The sequence below is a fragment of the Periplaneta americana genome, chromosome 17 (genome assembly GCF_040183065.1).
Source record: "Periplaneta americana isolate PAMFEO1 chromosome 17, P.americana_PAMFEO1_priV1, whole genome shotgun sequence".
NCBI classification, from domain to species: domain Eukaryota; kingdom Metazoa; phylum Arthropoda; class Insecta; order Blattodea; family Blattidae; genus Periplaneta; species Periplaneta americana.
Window position 1 is genome coordinate 23,729,331 of NC_091133.1, and position 14,734 is coordinate 23,744,064.

Below are 14,734 nucleotides of genomic sequence, written 5' to 3' on the forward strand. Positions count from 1 at the left end.
AATCACTGAATTTCTATGATATCATCACAACTCCAATAGAAAGACTAATTCTTTTAGTAGTAATACAAATTTTAGAATTCTTCTTCTTCTTCTTCTTCTTCTTCTTCTGTCTTCCAATACAGATATTTTGCCTGTTCCTCTTCAGTACTATGTCTCTGTGTCATCTTTTCTTTCCACTTTTTTCTTTATAAAACTATAATTATTTTTTCCAATTAGGAATTTTATTCATTCATTCCTTCATAGTTTTCTGCCAAAGAGTAGGTCCTTACTGCAGACCCAACATTCTCCAATCTTGCCTATTTCATGATTTCCTCTTAGTCTTCGTATACGATCCATGTATGTTAATGTTGTCTATCATCTGATATATTCTTCTGCCGCGAACTTTTCTTCCGTTCAGCATTCCATTGAAAGTTCAGCAGTGCCTGGGAAAAGTGACATAAGTCAGTTTCCACAAACCATTTTTGATAATTTATTGACAACTTACACTGGTTTATGTCGACTTGATTATATTCTGTATGAATTATTGTAATGGGAGAAATACTTACGTCTCTTTTTCCAAGCGAGCAGATGTTCCGTAAGTTGTCAATAAATTATCAAAGAAAGGTTTGTGGAAACTGACTTATGTCACTTTTTCCAGGCACTGCAGAGTTTATCCCTTAAAATCCAGGTTTACTTCTTCACTTCTATTAATTCACTTCTTCTAATTTAAATCCATATCAAATTGTAACACACATGTATAATTATGACAATGTTTTTAATCAATTTTAAATTTTAACATATTTAATAAAAACATGGGACATAATATGTAACACGAGTTTTATGTACAAATATATCATATCACGCATGAATTAGAAAAATTAGCATTTCAAATGAAAATTATTAAATTGAAATTAACATATCCCATGAAATTACATTAAGTACTTATCACATAAAACTCATGACTTCACTTCTTACTGTTATATAATATACTAATTAATATTTTTATACAAGAGTGAATACATTCCACATTGTACCCTATGTTAGATATCGTAAAAACAACCATGATGCCGTACAGACGGAAACGTTCATACATTCCTTCCTGTTAATATGTTTTAGCAAATGTTAATTTGTAATAAGAATGATAAGTCATACGATTGAAAATCTAAATAAATATATTTTATAAACTTCTATTAACGTTTCATTTGTGTTTTAAAAATGCATCTCGGATATTTCCAAAGAAAAAAATTCTTATTCCGCTTGTGTCAGACAGGTATATAAAATAATTCGTCTTAACTAATTTGTAGGTCTATATTCTAACTTTTTCGTCAATCCAGAAATGTTAATTTTTTTCAAATGATTTTTCTTTAACGATCTGCAATTTTATTGACCTTATTTGTTTGCTCAAATATTTTCTTCATTAAACTTGCATAGCTAGTAATGCCCAAATATTTGAACTTCGACAATTCAATACTAATATTGTCCACTAATAATAGTAGCTTATAGAGAATCGAGAAAGATTGCAATAACTTCAGTTTTTTATAAGATACAACGATGCTAAATTCTTTTATGGTTGTGTTAAACAGATGAAATTACCATTGTAGGCTAATCCATATTTATTTTCAACAGCAAAATAACATTACCGGTACCTGTATAACATAACATTTGTAATTAGGCTACTTTCTCCTATGCAGCAATCCCTTTTTCATGTTTGACGAACGTAATATTTTGTCAATTTAATATTTATTTTAATTTATTAATATAGCATAACCAACAATATGCAGCCAATGACACGTTATTGCAAGGAATATATTGTATCACAAATTATAATAGATAGTCATTCAAAATTCGGTGGTCTCGCGGATAACATGTTAGCCCTTGAATCTGAGGTTTGTTGGTTCATACCTGGCCTAGGGTGATGGATTTCAAAGATCGATAAAATTCTTAGTACGATTCATTCGGGGGAGGGGAAGTACAACTGTCACATATTTACAGCCCATAAAGAATCCTGTCCCTCAAAAAAGAATTCCGGGAAATAACTGTCGATCATATCTCGTCCACTTTGAATTTCGAGGAAGAATGAATTATTGTGCAACTGAGAGCGCCGTTAAATAAAATATCATTACCACTAAAAATTACTAAAGATTTAATCAAACGAGATATTTTTATACTCAAAATTTCCTCAATAAAGAGATGGTGATTATTTTTAGTTATTACAGTATAAATTTGTCGTTTTGACATATTCGACACCGAGTAGACTGAAAAATTTCTGTAGAAGAGGTTATGACACCTCAAGCAGCAATGAAAGAAATAATTTGCAGTTTACATTCCCTTTAAAAGCGCAGAAGGTGATGAGAATCCATATGAATATATATTCGTAGGGGATGCAATATCTGACACTTTAACACAACACAAAGTTTTTGATATGTGATATATATTTGATGTCAACATTTACGTCCATGTAATGTGGACCTCACAATTTTGTATCCAGTGCCACAATTACATTCACTACAGACATACCTTTTGTAGATGCTCTTATAATTTAACTTTCGACCCCATTTAAATTGATCAGTATTCCCACCTTTAAAACCTAACAACTTAATTTATATAATTCAAAATTGACACTTTTATGGCTCTGTTCTTGATTTTCAGTTCACTTATATCGAACATACACTGTTTCTAATAATACTCGCTAATAAATTATACTACACCATTGCCCAATATGTTCGTTAGTATGTCTGTTTCTTGTGTATATTCCCTTTTCAGATCTCACTAATTTTCTACATATTATACTTCGCTATCCTAGCTAGCCTCCCCCGCCATACTCCTCACCTATTTTCATTATCTGTATCGTTTTACTTAACTTTCTATTACACTCCTCTAATTCATTCAAAATTGACACTTTTATCACTCTGTTCTTGATTTTCAGTTCACTTAGTCTATACACTGTTTCTAACAATACTTGTTACTAAAACATATTACACCATTACCCAATATGTTCGTTATTATGTCTGTTTCTTGTGTATATTCCATTTCCAGATCTCACTAATTTTCTACATATATTATACCTCGCTATCCTAGCTAGCCTCCCCCACCATACTCCTCACCTATTTTCAACACCTCTATTAAAGTTTTTGATAAGTATTTCAGTATTTGCGCATAGAGACATGAATTATTATTATTGCTTTATTTTTCTTTTAAGTCTGCTTTGGATTAGAATTTGAAGCTACAGGTGCATATTCTCTGGCTAGTTCAAAATAGTGTTTAAAATGAATAAATTGTCGATTAACTAGTTTCGAACTGTAATGAACACAATTATAATTTCGGTGTTACATTATGAAATAAGAATGATTACGGAATTAAAGATTGCTATCCATCGAATACTGAGATCTCTAACACATTCAATTCTGCTAATTTCGTTCTGGTTGAAAACATGGCTAAATTAAGAGAATGGATTTAATTATACTATTCAAGCAGAGAGTTTCCTTCTGCGAAGAGATCGGCAATCAGCAATAATTCCAAATAAGTTTATTACGAAGATAACATTTAAGCTGCGAGCGAATAGTAGACGGTCGGAGCTTATTCTTGTGCAGAAGCCACAACTAAATACACAAGATATTTGCTGAAGATGAGTCCTCTGGCACTCCACAGTTTATAGTGAAGAAATATCGAAAGTTATTAGTTCTCAAGAAGATAATCTATCATGGACTTAAATTCTAAATCAAGTTATAGGCCTACAGGCAATTAATTGAAGTATACAGATACTTTTAAGTACGCGAACTTATCATTTGACGCTATATTCGCCATTGCTACAGTTATCAGTCATTGTTACAATCATCCCCATCATCAAACTTCATGCTATAGTCCTATGTAGATTTCCTAAGTTTCTTTGTAGAATATAATGGTTTCGATTAAATTGCACTAGATTTGATTAATTATATTAAATCAGATAGATTAAAGTAAATAAGGATTTCATATGGAGAACTTTTAACGGGACCATTACAAAGCTACCTTGAAAATAACAGTAGCCTATAGTATTCCGCTTGCACTACTTCAATTCTTGATCAGTCTAATATCTCTAGCACAGGTTTCACCAGGGGTGACCAAAACTCGAACTGCAGTGATTACATGCGACAGACAGCCTATGAAGTAAGGAGACGAAGGAAAAAACTTGGCAAGATAAAAATAAAACCAGTGGTGGTTCCTGTACTAACATCTTGATCAATCCCCCGGATAAAAATTTCAAGCTTTGCTGTATCAGTAATGTCACTGCTGTCATCAAGAGCCAGTGAATAATATACGATTTTTCTTGCTTATTTTTTTAACGTTCCTCTTGAATATAATTAGGAATTTTCTAAATTCTTCTCTGGATATTTTGTCGAGGAATTCGTAGTTTTTTTTTTAATTAAAACTTCTTATGGACAAGTTATTTAAGCTATTTTAATCATTACTCTTATGAGCAATTATGTTTTGTTAAAAGGCTTTAGAGAACAAGATATTTCAAACCCCATTAGGTAACTGATTTCCTTATATTTATTTATGTCATCTTTCTCTTCCTGGTTATGATTTAAGACATGTCAATTCCTAGCGTTTAACAGTTTGTTGGCACATAATATTGAATCAATTTTTCTACAATATTAATATTATTATATGAATAATTAATAAATAAGTACCCTAATATAAAGATTAAGAAGATTAAAATTGAGATAAAACCTAATAATTTTATCCTTCTAGGGAGAAGACCTAAAAATATCAATATTCATGCACGTACAGAAGAATCATAGAAATACATACTAGTGGTCAATAATAATAATAATAATAATAATAATAATAATAATAATAATAATAATAATAATAATAATGCATTATTCAGCGTGGAAATTAATGTTACTATATACTCCTAATTGAACCGTTGAGCAAAGTAAACATATTACATTTTGACCAACAGAACAACAAAAAAAGTTCTCCTGCTCAATCTTTACGAAACCACATCTTACTGCTTGTAGAGACAGAGTTTGTGGAGTGACATGATATCGCCACTGCTTGCCTTCAGTACGTGAATGAAAAACACAGCAATGTACAGGAAACTCCTCGTACCCGTTTGAATGTCTGTGATTTAAAGGTAAAAGAGAAGATGGAAACGATACGATAAAAGAACTTAGGTGGGAAACTATGGAAAACAGACGTAGGAAAACTAGAATAACATCATTGTATAGAGCACATCTAGGTCAGAAAGCATGGGTAGACATAACGGCTCGGTTAGAAAAGCCAACGTACTATGGTAGGAACGATCATGATTTTAAAATCAAATGTAGGAAACAGAAAACGGATGTAGGTAAATTCTCATTTTTAAATAGAACTATAAATGATTGGAATGGCCTACCTGCAGCGGTCTTTGAGGGCTGTCCTTCCTTAAGGAGATTCAAGAATAATTTAAAAAGTTGTATATAAAGTGAAAATTAAAATTAAGGTGACATTCAACATTTAATTTTTTTAAGGTGACATGTATTTATCTAGGCTGACGAGTTTACTTCCTTGGTTTGAATTGTAAATTATTTAAAACTAGCGTGTAAGAGGGCCTTAGACTAGAAATGTTTAGTTTAAATGTAGTTCTGTTTATAAGTATGCATAAGGATGTAATTATTTGACTTATTTGAACTGTTGTATCAGTGAAGCGAGGTGAGTCAGTGAAGTTATGGTTTTACAGTGCAGTGAACAGTTCCGATCAGTGATAATTTATAGCGTCAATGAAATGTGTTCTATAGTGTCAGTGAAATGCGTCATAGTGCCACTACAGGGAATGAAATGAGAGTAAAGTGAAAGACTATTGAAACTTATGTAGGACCTATAGATAATTATGTAGGTTGTATTGTAAAATTAGGTATTTTATCTTATGTTTTATTATTATTGTGTTAAATTGTATTGTGTATTATTATTGTATTGTGTGTAAAATTGTATATGTGTTGTAAAATTGTATTGTGTATTGTAAATTTTATTGTGTATTGGTTATCATTTTATTGTGTATTGTTAATATTATATATACCACTGCCACCGGGTGCTTGCCCACTTGCAGTGTAAATAAATACATACATACATTACACGATGTAATCACGACACCCGCTTTGGTCACCGCTGGCCTGTACCTACCAATGACTGGGACTTGTGAGATACCGTTTAATTATTGGAAATATGATCTCTCTACTGCGCTGAAAATTAGCACTCACATAAAAATGCGTGTATCATGTATCTTTTATCATCTACAAAAGAGGAATCCACATAATCTGTTCTTCAGTTCTGTAGAAATAACTTTCTCCCATAGTGTCCAATGAGCAGACTGACAGACCTTTTTATAAAGGTCTATTTTCAGCTTTTATTAATCCAGAAAACTTGCTATTATTTGGTTCTTAATTAAACTTTTCAGACCTACAACCTTCGATAGCATTTTATTAATTTTTCTGTTTAGCGTTAATTATTTTCTGTTGAACGGTTATGTCAAACATGAGAGAAACAATTTACGAAATAGTATATGATAAAAATATTGTCGGAATAGATGTATGATAGAGAAACGTTCTTATATATTAATTGTTATCGACAGCAGTAAAAAAAAACATTTTAAGATATTAAAATATGGATCACATTTAAATTTCCTCTCTACTCAATGCTGGGAATTTTCGGATTGTACGTATGGGAATTTAATATGATTCTGTCACGCAAATTTCGCTCTCAATGTGTAATTACAGTCTCAATTCTTTACATCGCTAAAAGCACTTCGCTTTTCTCAAATATTTACGTTCGTCTTACTGTTGATTTTTGTTCTTAACCTTTACACTGTTGATTAATGCGTAATGCGTCCGTCCGTAGCTGTAATTCCACGTATCTACTAAACATTTATAAAGAAACTATCATAGGTCTATAATACCATGAAGAATGCATCCCTTTCTGCTACAATGACACGCTTCTTTAATAATTATAAGACATTTCATAAAGTTTTGAATTGTTCCCAATCATATGGAACTCACATACCTAATCGACTCAGGTTCTTAAACTTCAATCCTCAATTTCCAAATTATTTTTACACTATGCTCAACGAAGCTCACATTAGGCCTACTAACTTATTAATTTCCATATTTCCATATTTTGTACAAAAGCCACCGCAATAATCGAGGGAATTACAATAATAATTTTAAGTTACTTATTGAGAAAAGCAGATATAGAAAAAGCAGCAGCAGTCTTTGTCTAGGAAATAGTCTAAAAAAATTGTGATCCTAATGTGTAGGAAGTATTGTCAGAAAATTATTTTTAACGAAACTATAAGTAGACGTAGGCCTGACTACTGATAGAGAATATTTTCAATAACATTTAAATGAGAAGAAATCAGAAAAATTGAAATAGAAGAACAACGTAAGACAAGGAAAGCACAGAAACTGCACGAGGGCTTAGGAAGAATGGGTTATTACAGAACACGAACAAAATAATAGAATAGGAGAGATGAATTAAGCGGAAAACAGAAAGACACGCAACTAAAGAGTCGAGTTGTGGATACGACATAGTGAATAGATTGAATTTATCCCTTGAAAATATAGAAAACAGATAGAGATGGCGGAGAATAATAAAAATATATAAATATTAATAACAGTACCAACGAATTAGTTGTATTAGTCATATCCCGTTTAATTTTGTTAGGACTATATGTATGTTGCAATGAGAAAATTGTTCATGATTTTAAAATCTGTAACAATATTCCCGACATAATCTTAGGTATTATTCTTGGACTCTTACATGTGTTTTTTAATCTATTTCTTTCCGGCGTAAGCCTATTCTAACCAAGACTTGTTTAATTGTCAATTAAGTTATATAATATGATTCTATATTTAAAGACGTCACTTACATTTCATAATTAATATTTACTTGACAAATTAATATGTCGAGTTTCATGAACTTTCATCATCGTTATTTATCACCTTTATTTTAATTCTTCTGGTCTGTTCCGACCTACTATTTAAACGTAATCTCAGTCTTCCTAAATTCATCTTTCCTAATAATTATTCTTAGTGCAATATTGCTTTCGCCGCCCAAAATATTAATAAAAACAAGCACTGTTCAAATTTATAGACCATAAAAATTCATACATACACAAAGTTATTTTCGAAGGCTGTTAAAATATCATTTAGGATTTTATAAGCCCTTTTAAAATAAATTAAACGCTTCCCTCTTATCACTATGCTTAACGAATTGTGTTAGCAGTTAATGATTCTTTACACTCTTTGCAAAGAAATGAAAATGCTCGTATATTTGTAATGGAGCAATGTAATAGCTTGTTCAACCCGTTAAGAACATATTTTGACACACACACTAAATACTTTTGTGCGAGATCGTGCGTATTTACTTGCTTTCCGCACAAAACCAATACGCAGTAAGTGTGAAATACCACATTCAGTATTCCCAACGTAACACACATAACAATTTCCCTATTCTTACCGCTTAAGCGTCATATTCATTTTACTGCTTTAGGCTTTTAACATATTATTTTTAAAGACGTTCAATATAGTAATAATTATACATTGGAAACTTACCACTGCAATTTCACCTAAATTGCACTGTTAATTATTGTTTTTAAATATTTGCAAAAATTAAGTAAACTCTACAACACCACAAAAGTTACTGCATTTGTAATGCAAGTAACATTAAGGAAGCCGTGAAAAAATCAACAAGATTCCAGACTCATCATAGATTGGGGGGAAAAAAAGACAGACGTATATCACGGCCTGCTGCAGTATAGTAAACACAGAAAACATTTTACAGGAACAATGTTGAAGATAGATATATTTGTTTTCCAAAATTGCCGTCATTAAACAGAAACCAAGATGGAGATTTCATTGCAACTAATTAGAAATTCCTCTTTCAGGTATGTAATAAACGATCTTCGCACAAAATAATGTACGATACACGAGCGGTATGTTTGTTTTCATGTTCTCGGAAATTAAGAAAGCTCAACTACGTTTCGCTTTTTCAATCTTTTCCTCGAACATGAAAACGTCAACATACCGCTCTTGTAACGCGTATTACTATTTCGTGTATTAAGTAACACACAGCAAGGAAATGAAGTATTTGGTACTTTTAAATATAATTATGAAACAAAATATTTGTGGATTTTTCAGTAAAAAAATATTTATTCCATTTAAATGCGTATGAAGACTGAAAAAATTATACTGTCGTAATCAACAGTTCTTCAATTCAGTAAACAAACGTTTAAATAATGTAAATGAAAATGAAATTAAAGACACAGATGTAAGTTATAGTTCTGTTGCTTAAGAGTGCCATAGCCTAGAAATTTTAAATAATGATTTTTAAGTTCATAACTCTCAAATTAGATTTACATACGTCCAATTAAATTATCGTATCTGATTCACCAGAATGTAATATGCGCAAAAAATTAAAATTGAAATTTCGGTATTAAAATTGTAGTCTCCAGGCATTGAATAATATTAAGCTTATCTCAAATTTAAGAATCCAAGACTTAATAATGCTTAATGTTTTTAGATGAATACATATGTCTCTTTTAATAGCAAAATATTCTAATGAACATAGGTCTACATCCCAAAGAATGTAACAGACTGAATTATATATTTTATCGTCAAATGTATGCAATACCGTTAATAATCAAACAGGAATTTGTTTCATATATCTATGATTACCTCATTATTTGCTAATTTTTTTATTCTTTTAACATTTAACGCAAAAATTTGACCATGATATAGCCTACTTCCTGCAAATGAATCGTCCTTAAAACCTATACACTATGACGCTAAATAGGCTATAGCATATCGTCTACAATAATTCACTTAAGACATATTGTCTTTTTTTTGTACTGGACGAAGTAACTTACTGTCATCATACTCTCATAGAAAAGCAGGTCAAAATATCTGTCCCCATATTGAAAGAATATTTATGATGGAAAATTGTAACTAGGGCTTACTTACAGTATATAATACTTGTATATATGAAGAAAAGATGTAGTTGGAAAGAATACAATTTTAATATTCACACAAACCGTATTAAGTTACGGAAATTAATATTTGAGACACGCTGACAATACTCTTAGCAAAATCACTATTCCGTTGCGTGGACGTGAAATTAAGAATTCGCACTGGATATTCGAGTTATCAAACTCAGCTACAATCTTACTATATCAGCACATCTCTTATTTCAAGTCTTCGTCTTTTTAAGTGTAAAATTGGACACTATATTTTTATGTATATTTTATTAAAATTCTAATATAAAACTGGATATAATGTTCTTCGTATCACATATAGCAACTTCACTACATCACTTGTATATCATAACAATCTATTAAAAGAAGAAAGAACTTCTGCATGCTACAAGCATACATCTTTGAAATGAGCCTTGAATTCATAACGAATTCCTTCTTCCAGTTCTGTCACATATCTGTACTACTACACCAGAGTAAACGCTTTGTGTCGTTTTAAAATACAAAGCTGTCTGAATTAATAAAGAAGTACCACTTCGAAATGCATTAAAATGGAAATTACGGCATCGGATATAAATGCATATATAGCCGTAATGTTTAATTAAATATGAGATATATTTCACTTCATATTAGTATTTACATAATATTTCTATTGAGAAACATACAATATATTCGTGTCTTTTTACAATCTTTGAACATTCTCGGACGTATTATCTTCAATAGGCGTCACAATTCGGTTGAATTTAAATATACGTCATATTTATATTCTTTTGTTATGACGTAATTTTATTCTTATTATTCGTATATAAAGAACAGCTGTTAATAACGCGCTTCTTTTTGTAGTTCTTAATGAAAGAATAAGATGGTGAAGAAGCGCGTACAAATGTTTTAAGATTCATTTTTTGATAATGTATGAAAATTATGGTCATGTGTTCGACTCCTATCTAAGCATATTGATAACATTTTGATGACGTGAAATTCGACGTCTCGTTCATCTCACTACATAAGATTCATCACGTAAAAAATCCCTAAGTGAATTTACGAGTGAAATCGTTGATATATAATACAGAATTATATTGCAATGTACTGTACGTTGAATATAATCACATTTTCTTAATTAGGTTTTCAAAATCAATTAAAATTATTTAAATATGTTATCAAATCCTGTCACTTATGATTGTAATAATTAAGATTCATCTCAAACCAAAAGAAAAAATATATATATTTCGCAGTTCTTTATAATAAATATCAATTTCTTTAGTTTTACATTTCAAACATAAGACTGACTAAATGTATCACAAATATTACGACAGAAATCTTGACAACATACGTGACACGTTAACATTCCACGATTTCGGAAGAACTGGGAGCATAATGCGGCGAGAATTTCTTCTTACCGCTTTACAGCGATACCAAGAGAATATAGAAATTCTCAACGTGACGATTTAATCGAATAATTTAAACGTGATTTAATGTATTTTACTCTATGTCTCGTAGAATTATTTAGAAATAAATTCACATGAGTATAAAATGCTAGAATGTGTGTATGACACGGCGACGGTTGTTTTCGTAGTTATAAAATGATAAAATGATCTAAGATTTCAAATTGAAATTAAAACAATGAAACACATAGGCCTACAATGCTGAATGAATTCTTGTTATCCGTTCAGTAATCTTAAATTTGACGAACTTTACAGCTCAAAGTAAAAAAAATATATATAAGATTATACAGCCTGGATTAACAGAAATTCCGAATTATTCGACTTACATGTTTCAAGAACCTAACCTAATACCCGAAAAGAAAAGTTGAGAGAGATTATCTAATAGAGTAATGAGATGTATCGTAATGACATGGACTAAAATGTTAACTGTAGTATATAGCCTATTACTTACTTATTGCAGCGGTATATTTTATGTTTTCAGTTGAGATTCTATTTTAATTCTCTGTAATGTTTGTCAAAACGAATGTTTAACGGAAAAATATCGTCATTAAGATGGAAGAAAACAGTGAGGTACCGTTAAACGTTGATAACAATTTCTTATTCGAACTGAAAGAAAGATTTAAAATACGATTTGCGGCCATGCAGATTCTTTTTGATCATATTTACACCAGAGGGTCCAGGCTTTGAATGACGAAAGTAAACTCCATAATTCACGGACTAAAATTTGCGTTACAGTATTTATTAATTGTTGCGGTACATTTTATTTTATTTCAGTTGCATATTCATTTTCACTTACTGTGACGTTTGTCAGATTTGAGATGAAGCACAAACTAAACACGGACGGTCATTTTAACACACGCGAGAAAATGTGATTTAAATGGAAGAAAACGTTGAGGTACCGTCGGTACCGGTATCGAAAAGCGTGATTGTTTGTGAACTAGCGATAAAAATTGTCAATACAACTCCTAATATACGATTTAAAATGTGATTTTTCAACTATGAAGGTCAACTTTGATCTCATAGTTTATCTTACTTAGGTTGAACAATCAGATATTATATTGGTCCATGGAAGTGAACTATTGATGACAGACTGAAATTTACGCTACGTTATATACCCAATGCTGTAGAACATTTAATGTTTTCTGTCGAGTTTCGATTTTAATTTCGTTCATGGTTTGTCAAGCGAGCTCTTAAATATCGTACATACCAAACAGAGCTACCGAGCAATAACAAAAATAGTTGTTTCAACGGAAAAAAAAAAAAGGAATTATCACACTGATGCTGTGAAATTGAGAAAATAGCTGTCAATTTGCTTCCAGGAACATAATGGTTCTCGATAATTCGTCCATTTTCGTTATCTTGTTAATTTCATTGGGTCGGGTAATTCAGACTTTACCGTAGTAGATAAATTATCTTTCACAGTAACGTACTAACTTGTAAATTCATAATAAATGAAGTCATTTGCAATACAGAATGTTAATACTAGATGCACCATAAATAGTTCTCACAAAAATCGCTCGATTACGAACTCGTATTTCGACTCGGAGTTACACAACACACAGCCTATACACGCTTCCAGTTGTGCTTTTTGTTAGGCTTTGTGTATGAAAACGCGGTGAGCTCCCTCCATTACACGACTGTCCAGTTTCACTGTGCACGAAGTAACACTGTGTCAGATTGGGGATCCAAACGTCACACGGAGAGAAGGGGGAAATGAGAGAAGAAGATAGATGGGACAAGTATCAGAGAGAGTGTGTAAGAGAAAAAGAAAGCCGGAATAATGAGGCAGAATCGAAAAAAGGAACGAGAAGAAATAGAGAGTGAAACTTGGGCACCGAGCCAAGTGTCGACGAGGGGAAGGAGGGAAATATGTGTTCGGATTGTTGTTGTCTCACTTTTAAATGTGGCATAACAATGTACGACAAAATAGTGTACGCAGTTGTCAAGTCTTACCTGCTGCAGGGATGAGCTTTCGTTCCCGTAGGATGCCAGATCCAGGCAGAAAATCCAGTCATTCCCTTATTGAAAAACACGAATCCTCTTTTTTTGTTTTCTTTCTACAACAATTACAGAAGACTCACTCGCACTCACACAATGTAGCCTCAACAAACATAATAAATAGATACTGCTAAGTAAAAAAAAAGATACCACTTGGCTTCTAATATATATTACGAATACAGCCGATGAGACTCGGTGCCAGCAACAACAACAAACAAAAGAACAGCACGGTACTTTCCAGCATCTTAAATTTGAGAAACAAGAGGTAGTTTTATTTATTATTTCCTTTTGAAGATTCTAAGATTTTCGGGACGGGATTTCACTTGGAACGCGTGTGACTGTTGCCCCTTCGCGGTCCCACGGCGTACTGATGACGGGGGGCAAGCTATGTCGGTACATTTCCTCCGACCACCCCCGCTATCTCCCCCATATCGAGCGGTGAGCAAACGTGTGTCAGAAGTACGGCTCTCCCTCGCTCTCTCTTTCTCTCCATAAGCCCCGCCTCCCAATTCTGCACATAGCACACACGGATTTTGAACTAGCGAGGAAGGGCTACGCGCCAATGGGAGGAGCTACTACCAAGCAGTGTCCCTTCACGTCCCCACTGACCTACTTTTAGTACACCAAACCCACCCTACTACATACCCCTCTCTAACCCCCCGCCCAATATACACATACTCCTTCCTTTTGCCACCTAAAACTCTCTCATTCAAAACCAAAACACTATAATACAGGGACTTCCGAAACCATACCCTCCGCGGAGCGTGAACTCGCGCCGTGCCAGACACTACACGTCAGAGACTGTTTTGCTCCCTCGACTATTTATTTAGTCCGTATCATAATACAATGCAACGATTTGTATTTTATTTCATTGTCGTTCTAAACTTGTTTTATTTCTATAGAATAAAACAAACTTTTCAGCAATCAGTTTCGATTTGTGTCAATAAAGACTCCATTTTAAAAAGCTTCAATAAAAACATCATCATTGTGATGCTAATATTACTGGATATTTCCAACCGTCACTCACTACCGAATAATCATTTTCCAATTCGCGAAAGGTTCACTAGGTTTGCGAATGAAGTCACGACTGATCCACGTAGAAACTGTAGAGTACGAGTTGATAAAATTTGGAACTAAGAAAATAATTAAGATCCAGGACTGCAACGAAACTCCACTATCACTGAAAGAGCTAGGTGAATGTTGAAATCTCTTGGTTCAAGTCTAGAAGGGAACTTACTGTATTTCTAAAGATGTGCTGGAACTGGAACAGAATTTAAAAAAAATACATAATTTTTTTTAAATAGTTCCATCGCCTGTAGGAACATAAAGG

At 32.4% G+C, this 14,734-nt stretch overlaps 1 protein-coding gene across 1 annotated transcript in view; it reads right to left on the reverse strand.

The window, feature by feature from the left end:
• The window catches only part of LOC138692622 (zinc finger protein 541), a 1,853,746-nt gene extending 1,839,994 nt beyond the window's left edge, over positions 1–13,752 (reverse strand). Inside the window, exon 1 of the mRNA XM_069815665.1 lies at positions 13,360–13,752. The gene's annotated coding sequence lies outside the window, so the exon portion shown is untranslated. The remainder of the gene's footprint in view (positions 1–13,359) is intronic.
• Positions 13,753–14,734: the final 982 nt, after the last annotated feature.